Source organism: Nicotiana tabacum, chromosome 2 (assembly GCF_000715075.1).
Source record: "Nicotiana tabacum cultivar K326 chromosome 2, ASM71507v2, whole genome shotgun sequence".
Lineage (NCBI taxonomy): Eukaryota > Viridiplantae > Streptophyta > Magnoliopsida > Solanales > Solanaceae > Nicotiana > Nicotiana tabacum.
The window spans coordinates 97,444,036-97,454,063 of NC_134081.1; positions in this window are offsets into that span (position 1 = coordinate 97,444,036).

The window sequence follows — 10,028 nt, forward strand, 5'->3', positions numbered from 1 at the left end:
TGTATGCGGTCCGCAGAAATACAAAGTCGCCGTATAATTGCACGCCCAGTTGCCCAGTTCCACATCGCAGATCCATTATGCGGTCCGCATATTGATTATGCGACCGCAAACTGCGTCACAAAAGTGCTCTCGCAGAATCTCCTTTTGCACTTATGCAGTCCGAAGAAGCGTTATATGACTGCATAATAGACCGCATATTTCTCTCTTCAAGAGTTGGAGCACCTGCTTCAGTCTGTGGTTGCTTTGCGGCTCGCACATCTCTTCTGCGGTCGCAGACCTGCCGCATTTATGCCCTTTTATGGGTTTTTGTCTTCTTTTCCTTGTTCTTGCTCTTCAAGTCCGATACACTGCAAAACACCAAAACATAATAAGAAATAACTAAAAAAACTTTAAAAGACGAGCTAAAGTCTATGCAATTATTATCAAAAGTGCTGAAATTCTACAGCACATCAGGACTCCAAGAAGAAGCACTTGCACCAGAAGCGGGCCAAGAGAAGCCTGTTCGAGTGATGGCCTCCTACAGCAGCCTCACCGCGTTAGCTGGATCAGCCAACACATTCTCCGCGAGGACGACAACTGATCCCTAAGGTAGACCTGAATTCAGTAGGAGAGAAAGGTTAATCAATTTCTTTTTATACAAAAGGTGAAAATAAGATGAGTTCGATCTATCATGATTTTTGGCCTTCAACCCATATTTAAGGGCTAGTTCGTTTCACGTGCGGGCCTCGGGCGGAATGACGTCCAAAATCTTCTGGACCCACTGGTCCAAGCCTTCAACCATAGGTGGTGTCCACCGAGTTGCTGAAATAAGTGAAAGAAGAAGAATCAGTAATAGTATGGGGCGATGTTTAACTAGAAGAAAAGGTAAACGGTGAACTTACGAGTACGGTTCCATAATTTTGGAAAGGATGGAGTCGTGGCTGGAATAATATCCCTGGTGGCAACTGCAACGAATCGTTACATCCACCCACGGTCGTTGTCATCATCCATGGTGGTTAGCAAAGCATGGTGGCCAAATTTGCTGAAATTTATCATTCCGCCGTGGAAAACTTTGGAGGAATAAAGATTCATTAATCCAGCTAGGGATAGCTCTTCTCCCATCTCCTAGCATAGACGCCGAAGACAAGCAACTGTCCTCTACACAGAAGGACTTACCTGTGCCAGGTATACCTGGTAACGGATGCAGAACTCCACTATAACAGAGTCAAGCTCCCCGCTCAAGGAAAACGGTCCCAAATTGAAGGGATACGTGTAAAAATACGTGAAATCCTTCTTGAGTAAGGTTATCCGCTCCGCCAGGTCAGGAGAGATGATGTTCAAATCATGGCAACGTCAATCTTCCTTCACAGCAGGAATGCTGGAAGGACGGATGGAAGAAGGATACACGCTAACAGCCCATGTGTGAGGGTTAGCGGCAGGATACTTCTCTTCGAAGTCCTTAGTTGTGATGAGTTTTCTTCTAATAATAGTGCTTAGCGTAAGAGGAGAAGCATCATCAGCAATACCTTTGCTCTTTGAGGAACTGGGATTTATAGAAGAAGAGGACATTGTTATCGAAAAGGAGAAAAGGGTTTTTTATGAAGAAGAAGAAGAATAGAGAAAGTTGAAGACAAGTATGAGTTGAGTAAAGAGTGTTCGAGAAAGTTTGGAAAGTTATGAAGTGTAAATGGAGAAGTTTGATGTGTAAAAGTAAAGGAATACACGACTAAAATCGTGGCCATAATTACCTCGATAACCGGCAAAAGTATTGTTGAATCATGGGATGACGCGTGTTCGTACATTAAATGCGGAGAGACATGCGTCTAGTCAATCATCAGAAACTTTTCAGAAGGGGTCAGAGAATTTCCCGCCAAAAATGATATCTTTACCAACTTTCTGGTGATATAAGGTTATGCTACTGGAAAGCAGGGGGACTATCTGTATAGGGTAAAGTATGTTCATATTAAATGTTTGTATGAGAAAGATACACGTGGAGCCGAAGATAGAAGGCAATCAGGTCTGAAGGCAACGATCTCGAAGAGAATGGCATTCATAAAGGCGAATTGAATACCTTCCATCCGGTAGCATTTAATAGAGAATTTTCTATAGCATTAAGTGCACGGTCCGTTACAAAGAATATGTCATTCACTGCCTACCATTACACATTCTTCAATGGCCCTCATAATTGTCATTTAAGAGGGGCTTGATCCTAGGACCGTGTTCCCTAGGTGCAACTATAAATAGTGAGCTCTACAGTCATTATAGAGGATACGAATTTTCTAACAAACTAATACTATACTCTGCTAAAAAGCTTAATATTATTTTATTTTCTTGCTCATTAAGATTTTTCTTACTGCCTCCAAAAGCCCTACTCCCGGAACCAAGATTCTTGATGTTTTATCTCGATTTCAAGGCTAAGTCTTATATTATTATTTAATTCATTTATCATTTTAGGGTCAAAGCGATTCACTTATTTATAAACCATGTATACATTCAACTGTACCATTTTATGGGTAAACAGTATATACCTATCACAAAATGTGGAACTGCTATTTAATATTTCTGAACGTAATGTCGACACATTTATTTCATGACTAAAACATATTGTCGTCCAACAACGTCATATCTAATATATACTTTCTCTATTGGAGTACTACATATATTTTATTATATATGGTATTCTTTTCGTTTTGTTTATTTCAAAAAAAAAAAAAGCAAGCTTACTAAGGACAAGACCCTAATAGAAGAGGATGGAGGTCGAGAATTAGTGTAGAAGATGAGCAGGCAGTCGAGAGTTTCCTCTTTCCTTACTAGTAGTATTAGTAGCACTCTCTTCTTCTTCTTACTTTCTCTTCTTCTTTTTTTTTTTTACCTTTTCTTGAGCCAAGGGTCTATCAAAAATAACCTCTCTACCTTCACCGAGTAAGGGTAAGGCCTACATACATATTATCCTCCCCAAACCAGGCACGGATCCGGGATTTGGAGGTTTTGGGTGCCATACTCTATAATAACCCATATTTTTTTTAATAAAGAATTATTTTGTGTTTAATAAAAGAAAAAGGGGAGAAAATAATAAAAAAGGAATAAAGGGAAATAAGGATTTTAAAAAAAAAGGGAGAACCCCTTGAAAATAAAAGAAACCAACATCGCTGGTGGAACAAAGCAGAAGCAAAAAAACACGCAACAGAAAGGGACAAGAAAAGAAAGGAGAAAAAAAGAGAGGAGAAGAATAGGTACTTTCGACCCAAATCATCAAGGTAGTGATCCTGAACTTTTATTTGAGTTTATTTCGTGATTATGAGAATATTTTTATTGTAGAAACATGGAAAACTATTTCAGAAATTAAGAAAGTCTAGAATTAGGGTTCTTTAACCTAATTCATCAATTTGAAAGGACAAACATTATCACAATTTAATTTTGATTGGTATTCCGGAATCCTCTCACCAAGGAGAATCCGTTGGAGGTCATGGTCCGGGAATTTTCAGCCGTTGACCAGACATGACTTTTTAGTTCAACCTTTAACCGCGAGTTTGACTTGCTCTAAAAATTTAGAGAACGTTCACCTAAAGATTTTTGACCATTCTAAACTCGATTGTGTGTAGTTTGAAGTGGTCCAGAGACCTGAGAACATAGTTTTGATTTATTGGAAAGGATAGTCGGTTTGTGAACTTGAGGTAAGTGAGACTTTAAACTTTGATACTTGCTTTTCCAAAACTCGTTTTAAAAGTATGTTTTGTCTGTCTGGTCCATATGTTGGGACGAGCGTGTGCTTGGCAGAACTGGTAATTTTAGACCAGCCGCAAATAAATATTATTTTGTAGAAAAAACTGAAATTATTTAATAAGTAATTTATGGTGTGGTATGATGTGGCATAGCATCATGCTATGGTGTTGGGGTGTTAGAAATTATTTATTCGTTGCCGTAATATATTTGGGGCATTATGTATGCTGCCGTGATAGATTTGGGGCATTGTGTATGCTGTCGTGGACTTGTTGGGGTGTTTGATTAATTTTCTGCATTGCCGTTTATGACAAGCCTGTAGTGTAGATTGTGCTGAGATATATAGTGTTATTTTTGAATAATTGTTTGGACCTTATAGAGTAAATACATGGTGAAAGAATTTCTGTGCATATTATTTCTATACTCGTTGTGTGTTTGTATTTTCTAACACTTGTTCCAGAGGTATTCAGAGTGGCGGATCGAGGATCTTACTGGTTATATTTATGTATAACTCACTCCTTACCTGCATGCCTATGCAGATACTATTGGTGGAGGCGGAGCTAGTAGCTGACGAGTTCGCTAGAGTTGATTCAGTTATTGAGCTAAGCCGCCGCATTGTTCCTGGAGGCTGCCAACAGAGTGCTTATCCTTTATTCATATGATGTCTTTTGTAATTCTCTTAGATGTTCCATGGTTTAGTGTGGGATTTGGGCTAGAGTTTTAATTTAATATTTTGAGATATTAATTGTTCGTAATTAATTATCAGATTATTTGGATACTCATTTAATTAATCAAATTTTGCAAATTAATGGATAAGGTTTGAAAGTATCATTCGACTGTGGGGTGGTGTTAGCTGGGTATCAGTCACGTCTAGGGGTAGTTTGGGATGTGAAAAAGTTAGTATCAGAACCTAGGCTTTATGTCCCGGGTCATGGAGCAGTGTTTGGTAGAGTCTTGTTCATGAGTATGTAGACGTCCATACTTATGACCTTGAGGCTACTGAACATTTAGGATGTTTTTCCTTCTTTCAATCCTTATTCGTGCATTAAGTTAACTTATGACCTGAGTTGGTTGTACTCACGCTACACCCTGCACTTCATGTGCAGATCCAGGTACTTCCGAGTACGATGGTTGCTGACTTTGGAGTCAATCCTCCCAATCGCTCGGCAATCGCACTCGTACTCAGTAGGTACCTGCACTCACTGCTCGTGAGTTAGACTTCGAAGGGGCGGATCCTGCCAAATTCTATAGTAAGCCAATCATGGCATGAATCAATAAAGCATGCTTCGGTGTGTAGCCCGATCCCATAAATATCCTCACAATCAGGCCTTCGGTCTCACTCAGTCATCAGTCTCTCCAGTCTCTCAGGCTTAGAAGTATCATGATAATCAGCCCAAACAATGATGATATGATGTATCAATAAATGACAACAGAGACTGAGATATGATATGAAAATAGTTGTGACTGAGTACAAATCGCAAACTAAGCAAATAATTCAACATGTAACACGACCTCTGTGGGTCCCAATAGTACCAGCATATAGCCTAAGCATGATTTCTAACATGAATCACAGTTACGTTTTCTTTAACACATGGGAAATACGTTGAAGATAACAAGTTATATGACTACACAGTTCCACGGATTCGATCGAGTTAGAATTCCTATGGTGCACGCCCACATGCCCATCACCTAGCATGTGCGTCACCTCAACAACAATCACACAACACGTAATTCAAGGTTTCATACCCTCAGAACCAAGTTTGGAAGTGTTACTTAGCTCAAACCGTGCAAGTCTCTACTCCAGCAAGCCCTTGCTTTGCGAATCGGCCTCCGAATGCCTCGAATCTAGCCACAAACAATTCGATACAATTAACTCAAGCTATAGGAATCAATTCCATAAAAAATTGCTAAGTTCTTAATCAAAAGTCAAAAAGTCAACTCAAAAGTCAACCCCTGGGACCACGTCTAGGAATTTGATAAAAGTTACAAAATCCAAACACCCATTCAACCACGAGTCCACCCATACCAAAATTATTCAAATCCGATGGCAAAATCTCGCTCAAATCCCCAAAAGTCGGCCTAAGAAGGTTTCTCCATTTTTCCCCAACTTTTTAACCCAAATCACTAATTAAATGATGAAATCAAGGATATATTCATGTAATTTAACCAAAACCAAGTAAGAATCACTTACCCCAATTACTCTCTTGAAAATCTTTCCAAGAGTCGCCTCAATCCGAGCTCCCAAAATCAAATTGTGAAATAAACGCAAACCCTCATTTTTTAGATTTTAAATTCTTCCCAGATGTCCCTTCTTCGCGATCGCGAAGCACAAAATCAACTGCCTCAGAACTTACTCTACGCGATCGCATAAACACCAATGCGAACGCGATTCATAGGCTTCCTAGACCTACGCGATCACGGAGAGAACAATGTGTTCGCATAGAACAACGCGCTTGACCAACTCCTGCCTCATTTCCTCTTCGCGAATGCGGCTTAGCCCATGCGTTCGCAATTCACTGGCTCCTCCAGCCTATGCGATCATAGACCAAAAGATGTGATTGCATAGAACAAAACCTCAGTCTCCCAAAATAAGCTTACGCGATCGCGGACCTTCTCACGCGATCGCATATAAGGAAACCAGATTTGCAACATCAACTATCACCTAAGTCCAAATTCTAATCCGTTAGCCATCTGAAATCCACCCGAGGCCCCCGGGACCTCAACCAAACATACCAACAAGTCCTAAAATATCATACGAACTTAGTCGAGGCCTCAAATCACATCAAACAACATCAAAAACACGAATTGCACCCCAATTCAAGCCTAATGAACTTATGAACTCCTAACTTATACATTCGATATCGAAACCTATCAAATCAAGTCCGATTGACCTGAAATTTTTAACACAAGTCATCAATGACACAACAGACCTATTCCAACTTCCGGAACCAAAATTCGATCTTGGTAACAACAAAGTCAATTCTCGGTCAAACTTCTCAATTTCCAAAACTTCTAATTTTCCAACTTTCGTCATTTCAAGTTAAAATCAACTACGGACCTCCAAATCACTATCCGGACACACTCCTAAGTCCAAAATAACCCTACGGAGCTATCGGAACTATCGAAACTCCATTATGGAGTCGTTTATATATAAGTCAACATCCGGTCAACCTTTTCAACTTAAGCTTCCAACCTTGAGACTATGTGTCTCAACTCATTCTGAAACATCCCCGGAACCAAACAAACTACCCCGGCAAGTCACATATCAATAATTGAGTATAGATAAGTCGTAAATAGGGGAATAGGGCTACAACACTCAAAATAACCAACCGGGTCGTTACAGAAATACAATAGTTTAGTCATGTTTATATTGTTGGGTTTGGTGGTGATAAGATATTTTGAAAAGAGCTTATATGGTTTCTAGCTTGATAGCTTCTTGAAGTGACTAGTTATTATTAATAATATCGAGATGGTGATGTTCTGAGTGTGATCGTGGCGTGAGTGTACTAATTCAATGCATTGATTATAAGCATGATAGTGGCACTACGTGAAACAAAATTTGTTCATAGTGAGAGTCTGTGGGTTAATTTTGGCTTGTGAGAGAAACTGAGACTTTCGTATAAAACTTAATGCACTAATATAGTAAGAGGGTGAGTATGAAACTTACCGCACAGTGACATTATTAGTTGTTAGGTAAGGGTAAGACGTGAAGTATTCAGCCTCCCACTGTCACAACCCAAAATCCTAACCTGTCATGATGGCGCCTATCGTGGTACTAGGAAAGCCGACATTTCGAAATACTCTCAACACTTTTAACATAAAACAAATTAAAGCAGTTAAAATAATGAAAGTTCTCATAAACAGGATAGAAACCCAAAACACAAAGCAGAAGTTCCCAACTATCGGGGTGTCACAGAGTACATGAGCATCTATACATCACAAGTATGAAAAATACTATCTGTGATAGTCTGAACTAAATACAATAAATGGAAAGATATGAAAGAAGAGGCAAGGTCTGCGAAACGCCGGCAACTACCTTGGAATCTCTAGAAGATTAACTGTGCGCTGAAATCAACACCCACCATGTCCGAAAACACCTGGATCTGCACACGAAGTGCAGGATGTAGCGTGAGTACAACCAACTCAGTAAGTAACAAGACTAAATAAAGAGTGGAAAGTAGTGACGAGCTTCACAGTTAAAATTGAATTACAGTGATTTCAACATAGGAAAGTAGGCATGCTTGCAAGTTCGACAATTAAGTCCAAAACAGTTAATTCATGTCAAGTTCAACTGATACAGAAGGTAATAGCTCTCAGAGATTTCGAGACAGTGATATATGACAGCTTAAATGCAAAAATAATGAAGTCAAATGCATCCTCGCAGAACAACAGTCACTCAGTCCTCACATTCACTCTAACCTTACAATCACTCTTTCCTCAAAGTCACTCATTCCTCTCATTCACTCAGCACTTGGCACTCGACATTCGACACTCGCACTCAGTAGGTACCTGAGGGTCTCCTTCAGCCCAAGTGCTATAACAAGCCAATCATGGCATATATCAGTGAAACATGCTGCGGAGTGCAGCCCGATCCCATAAATATCCTCACAATCAGGCCCTCGGCCTCACTCAGTCATCAACCTATCCAGTCTCTCGGGCTCTCAAAAATCATGATAAGCAGCCCAAATAGTAATGATATAATGCATCAACAATAAACAATAGAGACTGAGATGTAATATTCAAGTAAAACTGTGACTGAGTGCAAAATAGCAATTTAGCATATAATTCAACATGTACACGACCTTTGTGGGTCCCTAAAGTGCCATCACATAGTCTAAACATGATTTCTAACATGATTTATTGTTCAATTTCTTTAATACATGGAGAATGTAATAACTAACAATAAAGTATTCAACTGCACAGTTCCATGGACTGGTAGTTGTTATTGTAGGCAAACTCTACGAACGGCAGAAACTGATCCCATGAACCCCCAAAATCAATGACACAAACGCGTAGCATGTCCTCCAATATCTGAATAGTACGCTCGGACTATCCATCCGTCTGAGGGTGAAACGATGTGCTCAACTCAACCTGGGTACCCAACTCTCACTGCATGGCTCTTGAAAACTGTGATGTAAACTGCGTGCCCAGATCTGAAATGATGGACATTAGCACACTGTGGAGGCGGACAATCTCTCGGATGTAAAGCTCAGCCAACCGCTCTGAAGTATAAGTAGTTCCAACTGGAATGAAGTGTGCGGACTTGGTCAGACCGATCCACAATCACCCAAACAGCATCGAACTTCCTCCAAGTCCATGGGAGCCCAACTACAAAATCCATTGTGATCCGCTCCCATTTCCACTCTGGAATCTCTAACCTCTGAAGCAATCCACCCAGTCTTTGATGCTCATACTTCACCTGCTGACAGTTGAGGCACCGAGCTACAAATCCCATTATATCCTTCTTCATTCTTCTTTACCAATAATGCTGCCTCAAGTCCTGGTACATCTTCGCGGCACCTGGATGAATGGAGTACCGCGAATTGTGGGCCTCTTCAAGTATCAACTCACGTAGCCCATCTACATTAGGCACACAAATCTGACCATGCATACTCAATACCCCATCATCCCCAATAGTAACATCTCTGGCATCACTGTGCTGAACTGTGTCCTTAAGGACAAGCAAATGGGGATCATCATACTGGCACTCTCTGATGCGATCATATAAGGAAGACTGAGAAACCACACAAGCTAGAACCCAACTAGGCTCCAAGACATCTAATCTCACGAACTGGTTGGCCAAATCCTAAACATCAACTGCAAATCTCTCACCAACGGGAATAAATGCAAGGCTACCCATACTCACAGCCTTTCTACTCAAGGCATCGGCTATCACGTTAGCCTTATCGGGATGATACAGAATAGTGATATCATAGTCCTTTAGCAGCTCCAACCATCTCTGTTGCCTAAAATTTAGATCCTTCTATTTGAACAAATGTTGGAGACTATGATGATCTGTAAACACCTCACAAGACACACCGTAGAGATAATGCCTCCAAATCTTCAATGCATGAATGATAGCAGCTAACTCCAAATCATGGACAGGGTAGTTCTTCTCATAGGGCTTCAACTGACGCAAAGCATAAGCAATCACTTTACCCTCCTGCACCAAGACACATCCAATACCGATCCGAGAAGCATCATAATACATTGTATAAGAACCAAAAGTTGCAGTAGAACTAGAACTGGAGTTGTGGTCAAGGCAGTCTTGAGCTTCTGAAAGCTCTCATCAAACTCATCCGTCCACTTGAAAATAGCACCCTTTTGGG